Raw genomic sequence first — 25,385 nt, forward strand, 5'->3', positions numbered from 1 at the left:
GGATTTTCCCATTTTGATGTATTCATCAACCTTTTTTTGCATATCAATATATTATCGATGAATACGAAAATCATATATAGAGAAATGATTCAATAATTTGACATCGTAATATTGTACAATAACAAGTGAAAACAAACAATTGACAGATTTAGTTGTTGAAATACCATGTATAGATTGTGTTGATTACACTGTCACATTATACCTATACATGTCACACATACATAACTGATAATCTCATCTTAATACATACTATAAAATTTGCATCTAATGTGTGCCCTCGTGAATAAACAGTAATTTTTACAAAAAAATGTTTCAAACAAAAGTTGTTTGTTTTTTGATAAGAAACACTTTTTATATTCAAACTTTTGTTTTATCTCTAACGGTTTGCAAGATGGGCTCTACGGACCCAAAACTCAATTGACCTATGTTGCTCATTTACAAAAATCGACCTCCCTTTTTACTTCCTGAATGCGCTGCAAAAATTTCAGCTTGATATCTTTTTTCGTTTTTGAGTTATCGAGTTAACAGACGGACGGACAAATGGCAATGGACTAATTAGCCTATACCAAAATTTTGTTCGTAGCATCAATATTTTTAAGCGTTACAAACTTGGGGCTAAACTTAATATACTTTGTATATTTCATATATAAATATGGTACAAACAAACTTGGGACTAAACTTAATATACTACGTATATTTCATGTATACATGGTATAAAAACACTACTGGGTGAATTTTTTGAAAAATTTGATATATTTTATCGTTTATTGCAAAGACACATTTATTCTAATACAAAATGAATTATAATTTTAATTTTCTAAACACATATAATCACAACTAACATATTTAATATTAATTCAGAATAACTCTTCGCACGGAACTGCCAACTGTCCATATCGACTATCTACTACGAATTCTTGTTATTTATTATTTTCACAGAATCCATAACCGAGCATATTCATACACGTCATTTCCATCGAAACTATGTACTATTATTGCTTTCCACAGCTATCTTAGACTCCATATTAATTTAATTGTTTTCTAGGAAATAATTTCACAGGCGTCCGTGATATCAGGATCGTTACAATGTCAATGGAGTATAATTTATATTTACTATAAGCAATAACGCCGGAAAAAGGTCAAAGGTTGCAATTCTATGGAGTAATATGGCTTTTTACGGGACCCGGCTTAAAATGTTCGTATGAGTGTGTAGAACAAAGTTATTACTGATTAGAATGTGTGTTTTGACGAGCGCGAGCTCTTAAAAGTTCGCGCAAGCTAATTCTACTGAAAAATTATGAAATTTGAGAAAACAGTTATTGGATCTTATATTTGAAGGTGTTCTGTGCATTTTTTATCTCGTGGCATTTTTTCTAAAACTCACGGTTTTTGAAATAAAAGTGATTGAAAAAAAAAAAAAACAAAACAAAATTTAATTTTGATGAAAATTTGATATTGTCGAATATTCGCATTTTCAAGCTAAAATTTTCGCATTAATAAAATTAACGATTATCGTATGAGTGTGATCAAATATTTGATTTAAAAATGATTGAAATTTATGTTTCAGACTATTCTAAAAACATTTTGCGTCTTGTAATTTTTCACTTTAACCCACTATTTTTGAGATATAAGCATTAAAAAAAGCGGTCAAATTTTCAAAAAGTGCGGAAACGTTGAGATAAGTTGCGAAATTACAAAGCGCAAAAAGTTCTTAGAATAGTCCAAAACATAAATTTCAATCGTTTTTAAATCAAATATTTGATCACAATCATACGATAATCGTCAATTTTGTTGATGAGAAAATTTATGCTTAGCAGGTTATCCACATTCGAGATAAGCGCAAACATATAGAAATTCTTATTTTAATAAAGATATTAAATAAAGATTACGTAAAAAAAAGTTTTTCATTCGTTTATAAATTGTTATTGTTGACATTAATATCTGGTCGTGTTAGGGTTAAGTAAGCACACATTGATTGCAAATTTGGCAAGTCAAGTGTTATTTATTATCATATGTTTGAACAAATTATTATGCGAATATCGTTTTATAAGAGAAAATATCTTTAAATGTGATTACATATTATAAAAATGTAGGTATACATACCTATTAATTCATTAAATGTTCAACTCTTTGAAATCCATTTAAAGGATAAACCAATTATAAACTGAAAGTAGCTCCGTTGTCGGCGTCACCAACAATTATTTTAAATATTACTGTCGGTTATATTATATTAATATTCACGGGATGTCATCAACTATGAACTTTTTATACCATGTATAAATGAAATACATTTTGTTAAAATATATCCCCTTAAGGACCCACAATAAAAATATTTAGCTAGATTATAAAATTATTAATTAGCTAGACCGGTTTCGATTGCTTTGGCAATCCTCTTCAGTAGCATTAAAATTAAAAAGTCTTAAAATTAAAAAATATTTACAAATCCGAAAAAAGAACCGCATCAATCTGAAACAAATAATAATAAAATATTACCCTTAAAATTAAAATAAAATTATTTACCCGATTATAAATCTTTATGTTACACCCTCTAAAATAATGTAACTGCCTGCTTGCACCTAAAACACAATAAAATATTAAGTTTTAATCCTAAGATAGGATTATCGTTATGAAAATATCAGAAAACCAAGGGATTAAAAATAAAATATAAAATAAAAAACACAGAAATAAAAATAAAATTAAGAGAAAATTAGATTACCAATAAATTAAAAAAAATTTTATCCTCGGTATACCTAAAACAGAATAAATAATTAGAATTTAGAAAAACCTGTAACAAACCAAAATAAAATTAAAGGAAAATAAGCAAATTAAAAACAAAAATTAAAAAATTAAAAAAATAAAAATAGAATTAATTAAAGAACAATAGAATAAGTATTACCAAATGAAGTAAGATGGTGTACCTAAAACAGAATAAATTATTAATTAGCGTACCTAAAACAGAAGAAATTATTAATTAGTGTACCTAAAACAGAATAAATTATTAATTAGCGTACCTAAAACAGAAGAAATTATTAATTAGTGTACCTAAAACAGAAGAAATTATTCGTTAGTGTACCTAAAACAGAAGAAGTTATTAGTTAATGTACCTAAAACAGAAAAAAATTAAAATAAATAAAACAATGAAAGTAAGCAAAATTATAAAAATACAAGAAAATAAGTTGAAAAAATAAAAAAAAAAATTTTACCAAATGACAAACTGAAACAAATAAAAAATCAAATTAAGTAAAAATGATAAGCAAAAATAAAAATTAAATCAAAAAATGATAATAGGAAAGATAAAAAAGATGAAAAATAGCAGAAAATAACGATTCTCGAGACAACACAAATGAAACAGGTAACTAAACGAAACCCTGCCCAAATTGTGTTGCCCTACACAATTTGGGCAGGGTTTCGTTTAGTTACCTGTTTCATTTGTGTTGTCTCGAGAATCGTTATTTTCTGCTATTTTTCATCTTTTTTATCTTTCCTATTATCATTTTTTGATTTAATTTTTATTTTTGCTTATCATTTTTACTTAATTTGATTTTTTATTTGTTTCAGTTTGTCATTTGGTAAAATTTTTTTTTTTTATTTTTTCAACTTATTTTCTTGTATTTTTATAATTTTGCTTACTTTCATTGTTTTATTTATTTTAATTTTTTTCTGTTTTAGGTACATTAACTAATAACTTCTTCTGTTTTAGGTACACTAACGAATAATTTCTTCTGTTTTAGGTACACTAATTAATAATTTCTTCTGTTTTAGGTACGCTAATTAATAATTTATTCTGTTTTAGGTACACTAATTAATAATTTCTTCTGTTTTAGGTACGCTAATTAATAATTTATTCTGTTTTAGGTACACCATCTTACTTCATTTGGTAATACTTATTCTATTGTTCTTTAATTAATTCTATTTTTATTTTTTTAATTTTTTAATTTTTGTTTTTAATTTGCTTATTTTCCTTTAATTTTATTTTGGTTTGTTACAGGTTTTTCTAAATTCTAATTATTTATTCTGTTTTAGGTATACCGAGGATAAAATTTTTTTTAATTTATTGGTAATCTAATTTTCTCTTAATTTTATTTTTATTTCTGTGTTTTTTATTTTATATTTTATTTTTAATCCCTTGGTTTTCTGATATTTTCATAACGATAATCCTATCTTAGGATTAAAACTTAATATTTTATTGTGTTTTAGGTGCAAGCAGGCAGTTACATTATTTTAGAGGGTGTAACATAAAGATTTATAATCGGGTAAATAATTTTATTTTAATTTTAAGGGTAATATTTTATTATTATTTGTTTCAGATTGATGCGGTTCTTTTTTCGGATTTGTAAATATTTTTTAATTTTAAGACTTTTTAATTTTAATGCTACTGAAGAGGATTGCCAAAGCAATCGAAACCGGTCTAGCTAATTAATAATTTTATAATCTAGCTAAATATTTTTATTGTGGGTCCTTAAGGGGATATATTTTAACAAAATGCATAATACAGCCCACAGAAATGCTCATCTTAATTTGAATAATAAATGAAATAAATCAAGGTATACTAAGTTAAATTCCCAGTTTGTTTTACCATGTATATATGAAATATATCAAGGTATACTAAGTTTAGTACAAAGTTTGTTATACCATGTATATATGAAATACGACGTGTTCTGTTATTGACTGCGGAAACCTAGCTTCCTAAAAAAAGCTCATCCAGAGCAACAAAAAAACTCTTTTCCAAATTTGGATCTGAGGCCTAATTTGGGAGATACGGGTATGACAAAAATTGATACATTTTTTCATTCATTGACTATCATTCGATTGCCAGTAGCCAATGATAATCGGTAGATATTACTAAGTATCACTAAGTAATGGAAGGGATTTTAAAAAAAGTATAAAATTATTTAATTGGAATTGGTCAAACTGTCCCACTTTTTACATTTTTATTCTATTTTTGCGAGAAAATAATAATAACTACTAGTAAAAATCTTCTCATTGGACGTAAACAAACAAACCACATCCATTGTCGCATGCTTTGTTTGCTTACGTACAATAATCTAATGTTTTTTCAAAATAATACAATCCACTATAATCATTTTATACTTTTCAAAAATTTCAATCCTTACTTTTCAATCCTTAGTTGAATATTATTAAACGAAATTTACAAATATCTACTGATTATCATTGGCTACTGGTTATCGCATGATTATTAGACCTCAGATCCAAATTTGGAAAAGAGTTTTTTTGTTGCTCTTGATGAGTTTATTTTCGGCAGCTAGGATTCTTCAGTCAATAACAGAACACGTTGTATATCAAGGAATACTAAGTTTAGTTCAAAGTTTTTTATACAAAATTTTGATATAGTTGTTACAAAATCACCTTAACCGAAATCAGAACTTTTAACTAAGCCCACTACAACGATTCTTAACATTTTGCCTAGCGTCAGAAATGGTATTAGAGGTATCGAAAATAACTATTTAAAAAAGTTGCTTAGTTGCTTTTTTATACCCATATATCAAAATTCGCATTAAAAAATTTCAAAACAAAATTCGCATTTTGAATTTTTTTCCTTATTTTGGTCTGTACTCAAAATTATTACAAGTTTATTCACTATTTGAATACATCTCAGTTTTTTCCCTTAGAAAAAATATTATCATTGTCTACTCTGAAATTTTGTTATGTGTCAGCTGAAAATTCTTATTGTGATTTATATCTGTGGAAAATTTTTCTAATTATTTCAGCCCATCTATTAGCATAATAATACTTACAAACGAACATAATATATTTTATTAGTCAATTAAGAACAATGATATTATATGCCTGTTTCCTTCAAGACCATACAGCTAGTTTAATACATGATTCCTAGTATGATGAAAAGTATGATGAAACTACGCAGGAGATGTATAATGAGCTTGCTTTTATAAGTACAGCGACCAAGGGAGAGAGTTTCAAAAATCACATGCATTTATAGTATCTGTTTAATACTAATTTTTACAAACAAATAAAAAATTTTCATAATACATCCAGTTTTGTTATTAAAATATTGGATTAAGATTTGCATATAGGTACTGTGTGTCGCATGTAAAATGAAGACATATTTTCGTTTTTCAAAGAAATATCGATTGGAAATTTTGTCATACAGGGCGGGTTAAATTTTTTAAGATACTTAACCGAAATCTGAACTTCTCAGCCTATGCACCCATCTTATAAACCGTTAGAGATATAACAAAAGTTAAAATGTAAAAAATTTTCCTTATAAAAAAATAAAGCACTTTTGTTTGGAACATTTTTTCGTTAACATCACTGTTTATCCGTGACAGCGCAATTTATATAGTATGTATTATATGGGAATATCAGTTAAGTGTGTGTGGCATGTATGTATGTATGTTTGGCTATCTTTCTTTACTTATATGACGTAAAAAAAAATAAACGTGTGCGTAATCAACACTATCTATACATGGTATTTCATCAATTAACTCAGTCAATTGTCTGAGTTAAAATATACCAAGGTATATTATATAAAATATACCAAGGTATATTAAGTTTAGTCCCAAGTTTGTAACGCTTAAAAAAATTGATACTATGAACAAAATTTTGGAAAAAATGTTTCTAAAATCACCTAATTAGTCCAGTTCCGGTTGTCTGCCTATTATTTTATTATATATTACTATATTATTTTTATTAGTACCAACCTTCAAATGATTCGTGTCAAAATTTGACGTCTGTAAGTCAATTAGTTTGTGAGATAGAGCGTCTTTTGTGAAGCAACTTTTGTTATTGTAAAAAAAATGGAAAAAAAGGAATTTCGTGTTTTGATAAAATACTGTTTTCTGAAGGGAAAAAATACAGTGGAAGCAAAAACTTGGCTTGATAATGAGTTTCCGGACTTTTTCCCTTCAGAAAACAGTATTTTATCAAAACACGAAATTCCTTTTTTTCCATTTTTTTCACAATAACAAAAGTTGCTTCACAAAAGACGCTCTATCTCACAAACTAATTGACTTAGAGACGTCAAATTTTGACACGAATCATTTGAAGGTTGGTACTATATAAAAATAATATGCATTTAATACTAGCGACGCCATTTATGTGTCAGACCGGGGACTTATCAGCCAACCTGTTATACTATGTATATTTCATATATACATGGTATAAAAACAAAAGAAAGTAAATACATGATAAAGTTGTTAAATTTGTAAACTGTTCCGCTAACTTAATTTAGGTATTATTGATTAATGAATAAAATTGCTTGTGTTATTAATGAATTGTTTATAAAATGGAACACATTACCATTTTAAGGGGCATTACTTATAAATTTAGATGTGCAATTAGCAAATACAATTTTGATTTTATCATACAATAATAACATGGGCAAGTGACATATTCATTCAATGTAAGAACTGAAGTATTGTAATTTGACTTTTACTATTGCCTGTATATAAAATAATAACTGGATCACAAGGTGTGGTTTTCAATACGCAGAAATTAGTTAATTGATTTCGTCACAAATTTATTAAAATTTTTTATTTTTGTGTGTTAGGTCAAATTCTAAATAAAATGTTATTAAATTAGTAACATAAATCAATTGTTATTGCAAATCTTGAAAGAAATGTTCAAAAATATTTAATATAATATACAGGGTGGGTCATTTAAATCTATAATAATAATAATAATAATAATAATAATAATAATAATAATGGGGATTAACCTCCGTTTTGCTGACATATGCCTATAACAGAGGCCACCCAAAATATTATTTGTTAATCTTTATTTACATTCGTATATATACAATTACATTTTTAAGATGTGGGTGGAGGCGGTTACTTCGTTCTTCTCCATTAATTTTTCTAACCAAAAAAGTGAATGGGGAATTTTGTAAAAAATTATCAAAAAAACAAATAATGAATTTTCACACGTTAACAAAAGCACGAGTTTTTAATGAAATAAGAAATAGTAAATGTCAGATTAAATTTTATTATATTTTTTAATATATCGTTATAAATCATAGCTCATGTGTTATTCTCAAGTATGAGCTATATTGCTGTACAGTTTCATTAAAATCCATTCGCTAGTTTTAGCGTGAAAGCGTAACAAACAAACAATCAAACAAACATCCTTACTTTCGCATTTATAATATATAGAGATTGCTAAAAAGACCAAATAATTTGTTAATATTGTCTAAAAATAAATTCAAATTTAGCATCTTTTGTAACATTCTTCGGTAATATTTCAACCCTACTCAATTTCAAACTTAGATTAAATATCTAAAATCCAGCCGTCTTTGAATCAACTATTTCGTGGCTAACAGTTTAGTAGTACTTTTGGGCGGCTAAGAGTTTTCCGATTTTACAGTCTTTAAGGGCTGACCATTCCAGTCGAAAGGATATTTTCCAATATAATTTGTCCAAAATACCATTAATCCCAATCTTAAGATCAAAGTTTTATCCCAATCTTGTATAACTGCTTTGGGAGTTTCGATACTAGATCTCTCCTTTTCTTGCTCTTCTTCTTTTGACACACCTCGCAGATTGATAAATGTTAATCATTTCTTTTGTTATATTAGCTTATATTTTTGCCGTTTCATTTTTAAGTCTATCGCGGCCATCATGTCCAATAGAAGTATGAACAGTATCAATAATGTTGTTTTAGTCGACTGTGCTGTAACGGCGTTTTCTTTTCTTCTAATTTTGCGTATTCCTGAACGTTCTTTTTTCATCAATTTTAAAAGACAATCTTTCATATCGTCAATCGTTAAAATTCTTTGTAAAAAGCGTTCTTTCTTTTCTTGATCACAAATTTTTTTCAAATACGTTATATATACAGAATGTTTGATTTACATCTAGGCCTATAACTTTCACGAGTATGACAGAGTACATGCGTTAAGCAATGCATCTAAGTAAGAGGTATTATAGGTGTTATATGAAATTGCAAAAGTGACTTGTATCGTGGCTCATCTGTTGTAGTTCATCTATTCAATTAAGTAACTCCCACTCTCCAAGCGTCTTACAACTATTTCAACGCATATCGAAGCTTCAACACATGTATATAATACCTCTCAGTTAGATACATTGCTTAACGCATGTATTCTGTCATACTCGTGATATTTATATGCCTAGATATAAATTTTTTAAGAGTATTGACTAATATGAGCAGTCAAAACCACTTTTGACCAGCTTCATTGGGCAAAAGTACTGGTTGATATAACAGGCAAAAGTACTTTTGACCAATGAAGCTGGTCAACAGTGGTTTGGACTGATTTTGCCAGTTAAAAGTAGTTTTGACCTGCTAAGAGTTTTGACTGTAGATATATATGTACATGATACAAATTTAATTGATTTTCATGTAATGTTTCCTTTGTGAATAATTAAGCGCTTATTAAGAAATATTCATTGTAATAAACAAGCCAATATGGCACTGTGACGCTTATGTCAAGCAGTTATATAGCAGGTATAATAATCAAATCTGCAAGTGAAATGAATTAATGTGACAAATCGCATTTTATGTGTTATTTTAAAGCCATAAATTATGTGTTACAGACATATCACAAAAAATTTGTAATAGTTGTTTTAATCATTAGCGTCCATGGTTTTTTATCAGTAACATTGTAATTAAAAAAAAAAAGTACATGTCTCATCATTAATTCGATATAATTTAAACTCTTAAAATTAAAACCAACAGATTTCAGCATTCGACGTTCTCTAACGAGTATATATTTGCGAGTATGTTGATCGCTGTATGTTTTACACATAATGAAATCTATAAGTTAAATTTCTTAAATGAAATAAAACTCTTCATTAAGGATGTACGAGCGCCAGGGAAATTTTGGATAAAAGACAAAGTCTAAATCAATTCTGAATATTTAAGGGGTCATAATAGAATTTTAGGTTGCGCGATTATATAAATAAATAAATGACTTTAAAAGTAAGCATATTTAACATTTGTCTTATGGTAAAATGGTAGATGGATGAAATGTTTTCATAGATTTCTCCAAAATTAATCGGTGGAAATTAAAAAAAAAAAAAACTTTTTAAATTAAACTTAAAAGATAAATAAATTATTGAAAACCAAATAAACCCATTGTGCCCAGCTAATTAAGGATGTATGAGCACGGTTGTGGGGATACAAATTAAATTTTTTTTTCCAATTTTGATGGTTAATTATTAGTGTCCGACCGAAGCTATAATTTCTACCGAAACCGAACCTTCGGTATCTGTCTCAGTTTCGGCCGAAACTGAAACTTTTTGAGACATGTTCAAAATTGACTGTTTACTGAAATTTGGCTTATTTTTTACACTTATACAGACAAATAACACGTTTTAAATCAAATTAAAAACAATAATTGAGTTTAATTAAATGAATATAGTTTATATACTGTATTTTCTCACAGTTAAAATCAACAAACAAGTTTCTGACACAATTAAATGATAGCGATAACAGGCAGTTGTTTCAATGATTGGATGGTTAAATTTAATAAAACCAAATCCAAGAACGCATACACAACACAATACATAAAGCCATATCAAAATTACATCGGACTGAACGGCAAACTCAACAGGCATGAACTCAATCTTCGTTAGCCGAACGACGCGCGATAATTCACGAACACAGAGTTTCGGTATGGCCAAAACTTCGGCAGATTTTCTCGCCCTATTAGCTCAGTTGGTTAAGGAGTAACCAATTCGTCCACGTTATGTTTAGGGTAGCGGGTTCAATTCCCACCGTCGCAACAAAATTAATTTAATTAATAGTTGTGATGGCTGGTGTAGTTCATGGTATATGCATTAAGGAGGTGCGTTCAGTCTCTGAAATTGAGGAGCTGATAAATGAAATTATCAGCGGAAAGGTGGTAAAACATATGTATGATATCACAATGGGCTCTATAGCCTAAGTGTGTCCTTCGTGGACAGCCAACCTCACACAACCTTCTGTCAAAACCGAAACCGAACCTTCGGTCCGACATTATGAATTATGTTATAACTTGACAATATAAGACGAAAAGTAAGAATACAATTTTTCGACATCTAGAGTAATTTTCAAAACATCGAAGATTGAAAATTTAGTTAAATTATTTAATTTTCGATTTCGAAAACCAAGGCAGATAGCGAAAAATTTTATTATTATTTTTCGGTTACATTCATGAAGTTATTACAAAATTCATCATCAAAGTTAAAAATAAAGTACAAAAAATTTCATCCACAAGTCTTAACTTGCCTTGGTGCTAGCATCTTATCTTAAGGGTAAACCGTTTGTTTTACGTAGCATAACTACGTAGGCGTAAAATTTTACAGTCATTTCAGAACAGCTGTTTTAAAAGTGGTTGTGAACGTTGTGTATTTTCATTGAGGATGATATTCCAAGGATTAAAACCATGATAATATATGCAATGACATTTCATTATTTCGAGTATCAGACAAAATGACAATTGCTTTTGTTATTAAATTATTTTTTTATTTAAATGCCGTCCATAAGATGGTACGAGCAGCAATGCAATTTTAGGTTTAGGGTTGAAATTATTTTTTTCTTATTTTCAACCTTGATGATGAATTTTCTTATAACTTAATGAATGTAGACGAAAAATAAGAAGAAAATTTTTCGGTATCTGCCGTGTTTTTCGAAATGTCGAAAACTAAATAATTAAACAAAATTTTCAATTTTCGATATTTTGAAAATTACTCTAGATATCGAAAAATTCTATTCTTACTTTTATTATTATATTGTCAAGTTAAAACATAATTCACCATCAAAATAGAAAAAATATTTTTTTTAAATTTGTGTCCCCATTACCGTGCTCACACTTCCTTAATTTGTCGGGCACAACGGATTTTTTTTGTTTTCAATAATTTATTAAGGTTTTAACTTTAATTTAAATAGTTTTTTTTAATTTCCAACGACTAGTTTTGAAGAAATCTATGATAGCATATCATCCATCTACCGTTTTACCGTTTTACCATAAAACCAATGTTAAATATGCCTACTTAACATTGGTTTTATGGATGAGGAGGATGATATGCTAAAAAAAATAAGTCAACCCCAGTAGCTCAAAAATTTGTCAACCCTAGTAGCTCAAATGGTTAGGGTGTTACAAATTCCGTTCGCGGTTTGCTTAAAGTAGCCGGTTCGATTTCCGCCGCCACAACAAAAATTAATTTAATTAATAGTTGTGATGAGCTGGTGTAGTGCATAGTTTATGCATGACGGAGGTACACTCAGCCTCTAAAAAAATTGAGTAGCTGATAAATGAAATTATCAGCGGAAAAGGTGGTAAAACACTTATGGTATCACAATGGGCTCCATAGTCTAAATGTGTCCTTCGTGGGCGGCCAATATAACCTAACCTAACCTAATTTACAACAACTTAATGACAATCAGAGTAATTATATTTTTATTATTCATTACAGTTTCATTTTTATTGCATCTTTGAATTCTATCAATAATGACCAAAAAATACTCTAAAACGTTGCATCACACGATCGTGCAATCACATTTTTCCGAAACTTTTCACGTTTTTTCGAAAATTTCATTTCTACGCACCTTTTTAGGGGTTTTCCACTTACCTATAAGCTTGTTTTAATGAGAAGATTCGAATGAAGGTTAAAATATGACTTTAGTAATGAAGTTCTATTGCTAGAGAGTTTTTTTTTTTACTTTGTAAACATATTATTGTCAAAAAACTATTGTATATTTATCAAAATAGGTATCTACTCCAATTAATACAGCTATCTAATCATTAAGCTACTTAACACATTTTAAGATATTTCATTTGGACGCGTATCTGATTCACGTTTCAGTGAATTAAAAAGTGACGTTGTAATTTTATCAAAATCACATTAGTGATTGTGTAATTGTGTAGTTGTTAGTGTTTGATAATAATTTCGCTAAGAATAATTGTAATTTTGCTTGTAAAAATGAATTGTAAGATTCAAGCTTCTATCTTAATCAAAAACTTTAAAACAACCACCGCTCGTGGTTTTTACGTTATGGTTTCTTAAAAAGAGTAAATTTTTTTTGGTTTTTGGCTGTTTGACATTTTTATGACTAAATCTTACAAACTTTTCAGACTTATCCCTTTCAGTATCCTACTATACACTCAAATTATTGACAATGAAAACAAACAATTTACGGAGTTAATTGTTCAAATATAATTTAGAGACAGCGTTGATTACGCAATCGTTTTTTTTTTCGTCATGTAAGTAAAGAGAGACAGACACTTTTAATGGCCACAGTAGTGTTTATATAACACGACTATGGTGTCACACACACACACACACACACATAAGTGATACTCCCATATAATACATACTATAAAATGTTCTAACCTAATTTGCTCCTTCACGGGTAAACAGTGATGTTTACGAAAAAATGTTTCAAACAGAAGTTGTTTTTTGTTTTGTAAGAAAGATTTTTATCATTTAAATTTTTGTTTTATCTCTAACGCTGTAAAAATTTCAGCTTGATATCTCTTTTCGTTTTTGAGTTATCGTGTTGTCAGACGGACGCACGGGCAGGCAGACAGACAACCGAAAATGGACTAATTAGGTGGTTTTATGACCCCTTATACCAAAATTTTTGTCGTAGCATTAATATTTTTAAGCGTTACAGACTTGGGACCTTATATATATACGTATAGCATGGTGTATATTACATATATACATGGTATAATTACAAACTTGGGATTAAACTTAGTATACCTTGATATATATTACATATATACATGGTACAATAAAATTTTTAATTCGAGTCAACATACATTGAAAAAAATTATTTTAACTTACAAGTGACGGTTTTGTTGCTATATAAACATTGTTCAAATTCTTTATATACCAACCAACAACTACCAATTTATAATCCAAAATATAATTTAAAAATATACATTTGTTACATTCACCTAAAAGAAATTTTATAATTTTCGAAATAAGAAGCCATATTACAAATTTTAAATATTACTAAATTTATCTTTGTATTTTTTTAATAAATCATTATAGATTTATTATTAAATCTTGGATATCTGATCGTAAATGGACTGTTTTATTAGTTTTCATCCGAATCATTTCGCTTATATTCCATTTACTCCAAAAATCGTAAATGAAAATTTTGTAAAAAATAAATAATGAAAATTTTAACCAAATCCCTGAGAAAATTGTATTTTAAAAAATAATGGATGATATTAATAACAATTTGATTGTTTAAGGATTTTGAAAAATTAAATATTCTTTTTTCATTCTTGAAAATGCTATTTTGGAAACCTTAAACAGTATATTACTCGAAAACGATCAACTTAACAATAAAAGAGCAAAGGACCTTTTTGTATAAAATTATACAGAAGGCATAAAAAAATCATTCTTTTATAGCTGTCAAAATAAAAATTAATTTAAAAATATTGGGATCATATCGGCAAACTTTCTATACGCACTAAAAGATGTCTTTCAAACGTAAACATCCAAGAAAATCCTAACGAAAATGCGAAAGTTTGACAGCATTATTGATTGTACCAAGAGCGTAGCTACCGCCGTATCAGCCGTAACATTGATACGAGGCCCCCGGACTATAGAAGCCCCTATAACGTGTGTGTAAGCAAAAATTAGTAAAGTGTTATCCACAATGTCACTAAAGAAATCTTTCATTAATTACGTAAGCATTAAAACCCGGAGACACTCCTGTCTTCTTCAAACGAAGTGATAAAAAACGCTTTCGGAAAACTGTCGGCTAAATACAGTGAAGACATCTCAGTTAATCTTTATGAACAATTAATTGCTCTGAATATATACTTAATATCTGAAATTCAAAAAATTCATTTTATTAAGGAACTCATGGATATATTGCAGATGAATCTCAACTCAGCCTTGCATCCAGTTTTCCGGAGGTAATATCAGCATACTTTCTATTCTTGACCTTTCCAATTATAACCGCAACAACTGAAAGAAGTTTTTCAAAATTAGAACTGATAAAAAATTACCTAAGGATTTCGATGGGACAGGAACGGTTATCAGACTTGTCACTATTGTATACAGAGGCAGAAATTTTAGAAAAACTGAAATTGTCTTCAGCTATAGATGATTTAATAAATCAATTTGTCGAAAAAAAGGCAAGAAAAGTGTTTATTTAATTTGAATTATTTGGCTAGCTCAATTTGTAGAAGGAAGTGATAACTTATAATCAATAAATATTTATTTTAATTTAATGCAAGCATTTTTGTTTCTTTTGTAAAAAATTATTACCCTTCATTTGGGCCCCCCAACTAATTTTGATACAGGGCCTATCCAAGGCGAGCTACGCCACTGGATTATACTTAATGTAGCTATTCTAAAAAATGATTTTGATAGTAATATTTCAACGAGTTTCATGTCATTTTGTATTAAAATATGTGCATATCATCACTAAATAGTTTTTATACCATGTATATATGAAATATACATAGTATTATAAGTTTAGTCCCAAGTTTGTAACGCCTAAAAATATTGATGCTACATAAAAAAAATTGGTATAGGTGTTCATAAAATCACCTAATTAATCCATTTCCGGTTGTCCGTCCGTCCGGCCGTCCGGCCGTCCGTCCGTCTGTGGTCACGATTACTCAAAAACGAAAAGAGATATCAAGCTGAAATTTTTACAGCGTGCTTAGGACGTAAAAAGTGAGGTCAAGTTCGTAAATGAGCAACATGGGTCAATTGGGTCATGGGTCCGTAGTACCCATCTTGTAAACCGTTAGAGATAGAATAAAAGTTTAAATGTAAAAAATGTTCCTTACAAAAAAATAAACAACTTTTGTTTGAAACATTTTTTTGTAAACATCACTGTTTACCCACGAGGGCGTTAATTAGGTACAAATTTTATAGTATGTATTAATATAGGAATATCAAAGTGAATATCTTTTGTTATTTACATGACGTCAAAAAAAAACAAACGATTGCGCATCAACACTTGCGCATTATATGAGAATATCAGTTAAATATGTCAGATATGTATGTATGTGAAATGTGACAGAGTTATCAACACTGCCTATACATGGTATTTCAACAATTAACTCAGTCAATTGTTTGTTTTCACTTGTTATATCATATCTATTGACAATATTATTAATACTACTTACTATAAGTGTGATAAAATTATTATTTAAAAAAAGGTTTTGTTTCATATTTTGTAGTTTTTGCATAAAAAAAATAATAGTGCCATTACAGTTACAAGACTCTCTTTTTCTAGTCCGTGAGCCAGTGACACATTTACATGACCAATTTCCTCTCAAGCGAAAATTAGTGGAATGTATCAGAGAGTTTAATCATAAAGCCCCGTGAACTTCAGCTACGACTTCGTTGGGGGGGGGGGGATGAGTGGCGATAGCGTCCCACATTTGAAGAAAAAAAAATTCAGTCATTTCCTCCTAAACTAACAAATTTTAAACTTGTACTTAACCCAATATCTAGAAGAAAAAATAATCAGCTGACTATAACGTGGGGTAGTTATTATACGTCAGCTCATTGATACATGAAAAAAAAAATTTGTACTGTCAGTGATTTTCTCTCAACTAAAAATTAACCTGATGACAAAGCTACAAACGGTTGCATAAACAATTTTTTTATATTGTTGCAAAAGTAAACAGTTTTAATTGAATAGTTTTTTCAATTGAACCAAATATTTTTTTTTTTTTTTTTTGGAATCAATAATAATAATAATCAAACTAAATTAATAATTATTAGTATGGACTGCTAATGACGTATGTCAATTCCTTACGGAATTGACAATATTGACCTGCCAACTACGTCAGGGAATTGAGTAACCAATTATACGGGCTTCGCCTTATCCAGCTCCACTCCGGAGTTGAGACAACAGAAAATCATTTGACTCAAACTTTCTTTTTTCTCAGTGCAGCAATTCGCAAAATGAACAAGTGTACATTGAAATTTTTTTAAATACACACTACATCTATCATGGAACCTTTAGACGAAAAAACGAAGGAATAAAGTTCGAAAATTTTAGCAGTAAGTCGGATTTGAATGCGCTTTTCGGGATTCGATTCGTTAGAGAGTCATGAAATTCATGAATAGTCTGATTTATAAAAAATTAAATATATGCAATTAGCATAATTAATATGCATTTTATAATTGCATTTTAAATTGGCCGTTAATGTTTAAATTCACAATTCGGTTAATAATAATAATAATAATAATATTTTATTCGTTCTCTTTCGATATACAATGTATACATAGAATTCGTCAAAAAAAAAAAAATTAAAAAAATTAAAAATAATAATAATAATAATAATAATAAAAGATAATAGTGATGCACATGATTTTAATCGTGTTACACGGGGGTTTTGGGGGTTGCTAAACACGAATATCGCCACAAAATTGGTCTTAGGGATACCTGGTGCTCAGGGTAAACGATTTCTCGTCGCCTAGTGCAGTTTTCGAAAAATTTGTTTTATAATCGGTCCAAACTCGTTACACAAGGGTTTTGGGGTCGCTGAACACGAATATCATGACAAAATTGGCATCAGATGTACCTGGTGCAACAACACCCCAACACCTCCTGGAGTTTTGAGAAATTAACCTAGAGGATTTCATTTTCATCACTATTAACCGAATTGTGAGTTTAATATTAACGGTCAATTTAAAATGCATATTAATTATGCTCATTGCATATTTTTAATTTCTTGCAAATCAAATTAAGTAACAAAATTTCCAAATTGAATGCCGAAAACCGCATTCAAATCCGACTTACTGCTCAAATTTTTCGAACTTTGCTCATTTTTGTGCTTCGTTTCTTCGTCTTCGTTTTTGTGCTTCAATTCACTTGCGTAATCAAACTTTCTGCTTTTGTAAATTATTGTAACGTTTGTTGATAAATTGATAAACAATGTAGGGTATCTCCGCACATCTTTAGACTGTTTACAATACATTTTGTAATAGTTTTGAGTATGCGCTTTCATTGACTGGAGCCGAGATATGACGTAAATTTTCTTGGAAATTGGTCTGATTAAAAACTTGTTTTATTTCTTTTATCAAAACATAAAATAAAGAAGATAAACATGTCGAGTTCAGATAAAGAGATAAAACAATCAAGTAAATATTTGTCGCAAATATTCAAGTATTCGCAATTATTTCATCAAATTTTAATCAAATCAAAACAAACGAATTTTTCCAAAAATTCCATTAAGGATGAACGAGCGCCAGGGCAATTTGCTGGCCAAGCTAGACTAAGTCTAAATCAATTTTAAAAATATTAAGGGAATTGTCCGATTATTTAAAGAAATGAATGACTTCAAAAGTAGGCAAATTTAACATCTTGTGGGAAGATGGTAGATGGATGATATGTTTTCATTTCTCAAAACTAGTCAGGAGAAATTAAAAAAAAAAAATTATATCGGATCTAATTTTTATCATGACTTACAACACCAGAAAGTACCATTCGTTATCAAAATCGACTTGGAATTTTTTAGATATCTTTGTTTCTCTTCAATAAAGAACAATTATGTAATTGTTTTAACAAATTTCTCGTAAGAAAATAGGGCTATTGCTTTGAGGCCGATTCTTCAAATCTCAATTGATCCTTCGTAATAGATATCAAAAATGACTGTAGGACATTTAATAACTGAGCCATTAGGGTTGAATTTATCTTTAAGTAATACCAAAAATTTCATTAAACAATTACTTTTTACGTTTTTGACATTTTTGTAGCGCAAAAGTCTATTTTTATTCATGACGTTAGAGGCGCTATTCGGCGCTTCTAATTTAACACCAGGTGTTGTTTTACCTATTTTGAGGTTCATAATTTCCATTCAGGATGGGCTGACAAAGATCAAGGCAATGGAAATTGAAGAAAAAAAACATCATAATTGCATTTTACAGGGACGTAACTAGGGCGAAATTGAAGCGCAAAACAAAAAGTATGTTTTTTGCGTAAAATAAAAAGTTAGTACAGAATCATGTAAAAGGCGCTCATTATTTTGTAACACTATATCATAATTTCTAGAAAAAAATACCATAGAGAATTATCCGAACTCCGAAATAACTTTTAACATACAATTATAAACATATAAAAATAACAAGTGAAAACAAACAATTGACTGAGTTAATTGTTAAAATACCCTGTATAGACTGTCGTGAATATTAGTTTAGTCACCAACATAACTATGGCGGCCTCCATTTATTTGGTTTTCGAACATTTTCGCTAGTATTTTCTAGAATTTTTTTTCGTTTTTCGAGAATATTTCAAACAGTTGTTAGTTGTTAACTTTTGTTCTATCTGTAACGTTTTTACAAGACCCAATTTTTACGTTCTGAGCACGCTATAAATATTTCAGCTTGATACCTTTTTTCGTTTTTGAGTTATCGTGTACCCAGACGGACAGACAGACAACCGGAAATGGACTAATTAGGTGATTTTATGAAAATCTATACCAAAATTTGGTTGATACCATCAATAGGTACAAACTTGGGACTAAACATAGTATACCTTGATATATGTTACACATACACATGGTATAATAACGCGCATTTGTCCGCGTCCGCGCGCGCATACCTTAACCGTCGGCCCAAATTTTAACAATAATTTAATGTCATTTGTTAAATTTTTATCAGTGTATATTACTTAAATAATCAAATTTAAGAAATACAAAATGTGACTCCAATTGATCTTTATAAGAAATTTTTATTTAAAAAAAATGCAATTATTTTGTACTTTTGCTATTTAAATTTAGATGTTTAAATGTTTTAAATTTATTTTAAATATTTATATCTTTCGTTTTCATTAAAAATTGGAATGAAGTTATTCTTTAAACTTAATTATTTATTTCAGAATTACTTTGCACCTAGCAAAAATGTTTTATGCAATTTCGGAAATTTATAATGATTCTGGCTCGTAATTTAATTTTTTATCGCTGGTTTAGTTACAAGTGCTTTTATATGGCTAATCGAAGGCATAAATATCAAAGACCTTATGCCTTCGATTAGCCCTTTACCTTTGTATTATATGCTGGAGATAGAGAAGACATAATCTGTTTTGCACAAAGACCCACCGGGCCTCTGCAAAAAGTCTGCTGTGTATACACCAACAGCAATTATTTAAAATTTAAACTAAGCAGAACTACAAGTGCAATCTGTAATTGTCAAATTGTCAAATTTGATTCACAACAGCGATATACAATTATTCTGAAATTGTACGAGATGACACAGATGCATAAAAATTTTGGACAAATTTTGTTTTCAGGGATCTAATCAAATTTCTTATGTAAAATACTATCTGTACACCAGCTCTATGTACCCTCGTTGCGGCCCTGCTATTTTACACCACTTTCAAATAGTATCTGGTAAAAAGCAACATATAACAATTTTACATTAAGCTGCCATACTACATTGGTCCGTTCACGGTATATCTAGGGTAGCGAGTTCAATTCCCGTCGTCACAACGAAAATTTATTTAATTAATAGTTGCGATGGGCTGGTGTAGTGCATGGTATTTGCAGTTGGTAAAACACATATATGGTATGACATTGGGCTCTATAGCCTGAGTGTGTCCTTCGTGGACAGGCAATATTACCTAACCCAAATGTAGCATATTATTTCGCATACACATGGTACACACAAATAATTAGCTAAAAACGTATGTATCTCAGAAAAACAGACCAAATGAATATAATAATTATATATATATATATATATATATATATATATATATATATATATATATATATATATATATATTTTTTTATATTTGTAAGAAAAACAATTTTATTAAGACATAATTACAAGGTTATATGAGTGTAAAGAGTATTGTTTAGTGTTTAGTGTATGATAAATAAAATTTTAAAAGTTATGTATTTTGTGTGATGTTTAGTTTTTAAAGAAAAAATATATAACATTTATCGTTTCAAGATAATAATGTTGACATAACCAAAATTAAAAATGAATTAATGAACAAATTGAAAAGATGAAGCCTTGAGATGACTTACCTACTTGAAATGTAAAAAAACTCGCGAGCAGCAGAGCGCCATCAGCAAGGTTATATACCCCCTCAATAGAAACTTTTTTATTGAAATGAGATCGTTTGTTCAAATTTTGGAACACATAAAAAATGTACATAAAAGAACGGAAAGGGCTCTTTATTCAGTAAAATTATACACGAAAATGGGATGAACCTTGCATCAAATCGGGTATTTTGTTTTTTTTTTCGATATGATGTTTGCAATGTAAAGACAATGATAAGATTTTGCCGAATTTGACCTGGAATAACTCGTTTTCCATCAAAAAATGTAGTATTTATTTTAAAGAAGGTTAAATTTGCAACAAGTCTGATAGTTTTGCGACAAGTCGGAAATACAGCTTATCTAAGTTTATCAATTTTTTCAAGTTATAAGATTTTTCGCATAATTTCATCTTGTAAAACGCTAGAGATAAAATAAAAGTTTAAAAGTAAAAACTGATTAAAAACTTCGGTTTCGGAAATTTTTGAACAAGTATTTTCTATAATTTTTTTTTTTTTTTCGTTTTTCCACAATGTTTCACAAAACCACTAATTGAAGCTATCTGCAAATTTTAAACTCCCTATTTTTTAAAGCTTTGGAATAAATGGACACCAAAAGTTGTTTATTTTAGTTGTTTAATTTAGTTGTTTAATTTAATGATAAGGAAAATTTTTTATGTTTAAATTTTTCGAAAAAACGTAGGTATAACTTGAAAAAATAGACAAACTTTGAAAAGCTTGAATCGATCTTACTAAAACGGGCTTGATCTCAAATTGTTGCAAATTTAACCTTTTTTAAAAATAACCACAGTTTTTTGGATTTACATTGCCTTTACATTGGATTTAACATTCCCTTTACATTGCAAACAACATAGCAAAGAAACAAACCGCCTTTTCATGTTTAATTTGATTGAATGAGATCGTCTGTTTCTTCAGATTTTGGAACACATTAAACATGCACATTAAAGTACGGGAAGGTCTCTACGAGTCGACTCTAACTAACGACATTTTCTAAACATTGACTCAATTTTAACAAAACTAGTTCAATCGCTCTATTTGGAGGCCAACTTTTTTGACATACTTCGTTTCTATCTCTTTGGCGGCTTTTTGAAAAATCGGTTTTTTATGTTTTTGGGAAAACTATTGATTTTCGCTGATAACATTGAATAAGAAAGTTGAAGAAAGTTCAATAATACGTATTTTGAGCCAAGACTTTACCCTGTATCTTTATCCGTTCTCTAGTTATAAGCAATTGAAATTTTGAAATTGACAAATTTTATCTATGAAACGGCGGGGGTGGGAGATATAGTAATAGTAAGAAAAGGTTTCACTTTTAACCACCTCAGATCAAAGTACGGCTGAATATCTACAAAATATCAAAAAATCAAGTTTTTTATAAACTTCCCTGGCAGTAATTGCAAAATTAACATTTTGAGCATTTTCCAAAAATTACCGCAGCCCCTAGCATCGGATCGCAACGGTTTGTGCATTTTAATGCTTTTTTGTAAGATTTAAAATCAACCAAGACTCGTCTCGATAGATCCACTAGAACCCGAGATATCAATTTTTTTAATTTTTTGCCATTTCTGATACTGTACATAATTTTTGGACACAAAAATGCCCCCGGCATAACAACTGCCATTTAAGAAAACCATACTTAAAATTTAAAAGAATTAGGAATTGTTTATCCATGCGAAATTCATTATTCATTTGACCAAGAATTTAAGTGCTTGCTACCTAGATAATCATCTTTCAACAAATAAATATATAAATCGCTCTCAACCCAAAGGTACCGGGTTCAAACCTCGTCAAAGCAACTTTAACTTGCTAGCTGAATTTGGTGTAGCTGTAGAGGTGTACAAAGTCAAAGCCTGAAAAGTTTTAATCAAGCGGGAAATGTACCGTGTCCTGAAGGTTTTAACACAAACTTATAACGTACCCCTTCCGTTCGATAAGTTTATATTTTCGGAGAAAATAAGACAAAAAATTAAATAAAACTAGGTAAAAATATATTTGTATTGTAAAAATTAGTTAAATGTTTGTTTATGGAATTGTTTTTAAAACGTATTAGTGTATAAATAAAAACATTTGATTTATTTTTAATTTTCATATTTTTTGTGCTAAAAAATATGTGTATCTTGTTAAAAATATAAGAAACTTAATATATTTGAAAAATAATTATTTTTTAGATTAACATGATTTATTGACTTACATTATTATTATACTGTTATATAATATTACTAGCTATTACCCGTCGGGTTTGCTTCTAACTTTATAAACAAATATCACCATTCAATATTTCTCTTTCGTCTCTTAACTCCTGTCGTTTATCTTATGTCATCGGCATCAGAGCTCGATGTGCTTGAAATATGGTATATATGCAGTGGAACCTGGTTAAGTGGTACCTGGATAAGTGAGAAAACTCCATAATTGAACTCGCGCTGAGGTCCCAACACTTTAGCACTGAATTACCTTCTTTAGTGGGACGAAGCAAACCTCTATATCTAGACTTCCTTCTTTAGATTTTATCGCCATAGTAGCCTCTATAACTGTTACATCGTTTTGTTTGTTTACTTACTTATTCTTATTCTGCCTGCCAATTCCGCACTTAACCAAGTTTATCCTTCAGTTTTAGTTTTGCTTTACTATCATACGGATGTTTATTTGAAAAATGCCGAAACGAAGGCTCAAATCGCTATCAGTACGGGAAAAGTTATTAAGTTAATATCCGTTTATGAAAGTGAGAAGACATGCGTTGAAGTCTGTGTCGAATTTCATACGCCGAAATCTACTCTTTGTAAATTAATTCAGAATAAAGATAAAATTCAATCATAATGTTCTGAAGGACAAGGAAAACTAAAACGTGCTAAGTAACTTCGAAACAAAAACGTTCCGGTATTTGAACCGATAATTAAATTAAGGCACAAAATTTCGCGCGAAGGCTCGGTATTCATAATTTGTGTAACAGTAATGGTTTATTGGAAGGGTTAAAAAAAAGAAACGCTATAGTTTTTTATGCAATTTGTGGAGAAAGTAACGCTGTTGATGTTTATTGAAGATTCTTCTGGGCAATTATTATCTAATACCTTTATTATCCTTTTTTGATTCGAGAATACGTTCTTTTATTTAATAATCACACATCTATAACTAAAATAATCTGTATTCTGACCTCTATTAATGAAATCCTTTGTAATTGAGATAGATATTTATTTATACCTCTATAAGTGAGCTAAATTTGCAGGTTCTTTATGTCTCACCTAACCAGATTTCACTGTACTTAAGTTTACTCCTTAGAAGGACAAAGAAGTGATTCGAACAAGAAATTGGATTCCTCTCAATCATTTAATTCCATAACTATTAAATAGTAATACTTCTTCATGAGATCTTTTTTATGAAAGCAGCCCTAATAAAAATTTTCCATTCAATCCTATTCAAAATTAGTTAAAGAAAGATTTTGAAAAAAAATGAAATTTTTCCCCCTTTCATCGTATGGACGCCCTTTATACCTAAGAACTGGTTGTTAAAAATGAATTTATTTAGTTTTTATACCCTATATATGAAATATATCAGAGTATATTAAGTTAAATCCCAAGTTTGTAACGCTTAGAAATATTAATGCTAAAATTTTGATATAAGTACCCATAAAATTAAAATAATAAGTCCATTTCCCTTTGTATGTCCGTTAACACGAGAACTGAAAAACGTAATGATATATGAAGCTGAAAATTTTTTTTTATCTTGCTCCTGGCACAATAAGTGATGTAAATGGACAATATGGGTCAATTGGGCTTTGTAAACCGCAAGAGGAAGAACAAACGTCTGATTGTAAAAATTGTTTCGTATACAAAATTTTTCCAACACCTTTTGTTTTTTGAAAACATTTTTTCGTAAATAACTTTGTTTACACGTGAGAGTTCAAATTAGGGCAAAAATTTAGTTCACTTCTTCTCAAAAACTATAAAAGTAGGTAAGTTGAAAATTTGTAGGTAACTTTATTGATTCAATTTTATAGTAAACTCGTGCTTTGAACCGTTTTTGTGAATGTCTAGGTAGTGGCTGCTGTCCTTACCTACCACCCCTTGACGACGCCCATGACACGATAACAGGCTTTCATTGTTTCTAACATTATGTTGTCTCTAACCACCACTGCCCAAAAGATCAGTACTAGCAGCCAGTAGTATTAGGCAATAATGGATTAAGAGCCAGACCAAAAAAATTCTTTGAATTTACTAAAACTCATTTGAGAATAGTAGTTTTGTACACACACATAATGTGGTTAGCCAAGCGAACGGTAGAACAGGGGTCAGTTATGTGCTATCAAAACTTTGATGATTGTCATGGTATTTAAATGAATTTACTAAAGCAAAAAATTGTAATATAAATTGTATATTGCATATAAATAACAGTTTTAACAATCAGTCAGTTAAATGTAAGAACAGAGC

At 29.2% G+C, this 25,385-nt stretch overlaps 1 protein-coding gene across 2 annotated transcripts in view; it reads left to right on the forward strand.

Annotated features, from left to right (window-relative positions):
• LOC123302353 (transcription factor EC) overlaps positions 1–25,385 on the forward strand; it is a 102,760-nt gene that overhangs the window by 62,893 nt on the left and 14,482 nt on the right. The gene's annotated exons all lie outside the window — the stretch shown is intronic.

This window comes from Chrysoperla carnea, chromosome X (genome assembly GCF_905475395.1).
Source record: "Chrysoperla carnea chromosome X, inChrCarn1.1, whole genome shotgun sequence".
In the NCBI taxonomy this organism is placed as follows: Eukaryota; Metazoa; Arthropoda; class Insecta; order Neuroptera; family Chrysopidae; genus Chrysoperla; species Chrysoperla carnea.